Source organism: Myotis brandtii, unplaced genomic scaffold (assembly GCF_000412655.1).
Source record: "Myotis brandtii unplaced genomic scaffold, ASM41265v1 scaffold122, whole genome shotgun sequence".
NCBI lineage: Eukaryota > Metazoa > Chordata > Mammalia > Chiroptera > Vespertilionidae > Myotis > Myotis brandtii.
This window is the reverse complement of record NW_005354255.1, coordinates 2030501-2033805: the sequence shown is the minus strand read 5'-3', so window position 1 is coordinate 2033805 and position 3305 is coordinate 2030501. Positions and strand designations below refer to the sequence as shown.

Here is a 3305-nt window from a genome sequence, read left to right as displayed (position 1 = left end):
GGTTAAGAGATCAACTGAAGGACTTATATGCATGCATATAAGAATAACCAATGGACACAAGACACTAGGGGGTAGGGGAGGCCGGGGGAATGTCAAGTGCCGGGGAAAAAGGAGACATATGTAATACTCTTTGTAATACTTCAAGAAATAAAAATTATTAAAAAAAAAGAAAAGAAATCACCATGAACTTAGTGGCTTCAAACAACACATTTATCATCTCACAGTCCTGGGGTCAGGAGTCCCACACAGGGTCTCAGGGGCTGAACGCAGGAGTGGGCGGGGCTGGTCCTTCTGGGGGCTCCAGGGAGAATCATTTGCACCCTTTCCAGCACCAAATCCCAGGCTCTCGGCTCTTCCTCCATCGTCACAGCCAGCAGCACAGCCTCTTGCATCTCCGACCCTGACCCTCCTGCCTCCTCTTATGAGGGCCTTTGATGCCCCCGGGCTCCCTGGTAATCCGGAGTCATTCCCATCTCAGGGGCCTTGGCTTCCTCTTACCTCTGCCACATGCGGTGACACATCCACAAGTCCCACAGATTAGAAGTAGATATCTTTGGGGGTTCTTATTCAGTTGAATATACTTTGCAAGCCTTTTTTTTTTTTTTTTAAGTCATGGTGAGATCCATGGCCTCCTCTACCCACCCCCATATACAGACGCTTAACCTGGCCACACTGATTTCTACAGGACCCCGGGCATGGGCCCTCCATCCTTGACATGCCCTTCCTACAACTTCTGCTGCCCCTTCTCAACAGCTCAGCTCTCAGTACCTCCAGGAAGCCGTCCTTACTCCCTCTTTCCTGCGCTGCAGTATGGGGGCCCCTCACCTCTTGTCGACTCCCCTCTCCTAGCAGGGCACCTCCCACCTGTCTGCCTTCTCTCCGTCCCCAGTGCGGACCCTGTGCCTTACCCACCCTGGCCTGCTGAGCATGGTTTCCCCTCTCACAGACGCAGCATTTGCAGGGGCCCCCGGATGAGACAGAGGAAAGACAAAATGACATCTGGGGGGGGGATGCAGGGCAATGTCTGAGGACATCTGTGGTTGTCACAAGTGGGGGTGCTGCTGCCATGGAATGGGTGGGGCCAGGGATGCTGTTAACCCCCCAGAGCGCCCAGGACGGCTTCTCAGAGCCTGGCCCGGCCCAGATGTGGAGCGTGGGAATTCATCTCTGCCTCAACAACCAGGTACTGCCTGCTCCGTCACCAAGGTCCACCAGCGGCAAGTCTTTCAGTGCCGGGTGACACCCGGAAGGAGATTCCCGTCTGGCTTCAGTGTTCACAGCCTTAGGGGTGGCCAGGACCTCAGTCCCCGCCCCCCCACCTCATCGGCGCACGCAAAGCGGACAACATGCCCACCTTGCCTCCCACGTGTGAGTCTCCTGTGGCTGCTGTAAGACATGACAACAGGCAGAGGCAGCTGTTTCAGAACCGGAGCCCACCGTCCCCACAAGGGTGACACCACACTGCTCCCCAGCTCCCTGCCCAGGCTGGGAGCCCTCAGGCAGCCAGCGTGACCCCCTCTAGTGACTTTTCCCAACCTGCCCTACCCTGGCCCCAAACACACCCGCTTCCCCCTCCACCCCTGCAAAGAGCAACCTGCTTCTGTTTGTTTTCCAAGAGGCTACATTTCCCACGCTTTCCACCCATGGTGATTACAAACTTAAGTTTACTTTGGCGGGAAACAGCACAGGGCCTGCCAACGAAGACAGAACCCTCCCCACCCCAAGTCTCGAGTCCCGGGGTCCGGAGGAGGCTTCTGCGGAGATCTTGGAGACACCCCACTGGGACAGTGTTTTCGGGGCTGCAAGCCCCGTGTTGGGGGTCAGCCGGGATCTGGGTCACTCTCTGGCCTCAGTCATGGTGGGTAAACACAGTGTGACCCAGGGACCCGTGGCCAGCCATCGGCAGGCCTGGATTCTGGACTCTGGGCCCAGCAGCGCCTGTCCGGGTAAGGCACTGGAGAGCTATGAAGAAGGAAAAAACAAATTTCAAAACCGGGGGGGCTCTCCCCGCTTCAAGAAAATGTAAGAGTAAATAATAACAAGGGTACTGATTCTACAAATATGAGGATACTAATTCTACACCTGGGGTGTGGGCATGAGCCCGCCCAGTAAAGTGGGCGCCCCTGTAGAGAAGCTGAGAACGATGGTAGAGTTAACGGAAAAGCCACTTGCTTTATGTTTTCCCCAGGAGTGCAGTCCTACGCAAGGTCGCTGGTTACATATTTTTTCTCCGGGAAAATTCTTTGGTTGGCCCAACCACTGCAATTGCTAGTGTTTTTGTTGTTGTTGTTGTTTTAATAATTGATATTACTGCCCGAACAGGTTTGGCTCAGCGGATAGAGCGTCGGCCTGCGGACTCAAGGGTCCCGGGTTCGATTCCGGCCAAGGGCATGTACCTTGGTTGCGGGCACATCCCCAGTGGGGGGCGTGCAGGAGGCGGCTGATCGATGTTTCTAACTCTCTAGCCCTCTCCCTTCCTCTCTGTAAAAAATCAATAAAATATATTAAAAAATAATCGATATTACTGTAAATTAGGCGTTTTTCTTACTTATATTGTATAAGTAGTATTGCATTCCACATAACAAGGCATTCAGAGACACACAGGGACCAGACGCATGTTTTGCAGAGTAAACGTCTATCCGTTTTGTAATTATTCAAGGTCCCTTTGGGGGAAGTTTGTGTTTCTGACCCAAAGGAACACAGTGGATTGGGGATAAAAATGAGATAAAAATGACTGGCCGGGCTTAGCGGCTCGGTCCCAGGTCACTTTCTGAGTTTCTGTTTGTGCCCACAGCGAGAAGCCGCGAAACACCGTGGGACCCGCAAGACATGCTCGTGTCGCGCGGTGAGTGCAAAATTTAGTTCCTGCGTGAAATGTGTTTCTGAATTTAACTGCCAGAAGTGATATCTTTGCTGGGGGGGAAATTTTTAGTCCACACACGAAATAGCTGACTTTATCTGCAAAGAGTAATATTTTGTTTGTTAAAACGTCCAAATTTTAGACAAAAATATTTTACTAAATTTGAATGTCATTAACATTGAAAATTCTTTTGAATTGTAAGCTGTTTTAAAACGTGAGAGACCGAATCCAGAGAGCCATCATTATGACCCATCATTCGCAGGTAATGACGGAAAATAATTTTGACCTATTGGGGGGGTGGCGGTCCTAGGACCCCTTCCCCGCCCCGAGAGGTAGGGGGAGGGGGCCCCGCTGGGGGAAGGGACCCTCGTGACGGCGATGGGACCACAGATGAGACTGGGCCACGGCGAGACACGCCGAAAACGGACCCAGCGCGAAGCCACCA

The 3305-nt window shown here is 52.7% G+C and overlaps 1 long non-coding RNA gene across 1 annotated transcript; it reads left to right on the top strand.

Annotated features, from left to right (window-relative positions):
* The first annotated feature begins 1704 nt into the window (after positions 1-1704).
* On the top strand, positions 1705-3272 carry LOC102239757. Its single transcript, XR_313165.2, has 3 exons — positions 1705-2022; positions 2795-2845; positions 3063-3272. It is a non-coding gene; the product is annotated as an uncharacterized LOC102239757 (long non-coding RNA).
* Positions 3273-3305: the final 33 nt, after the last annotated feature.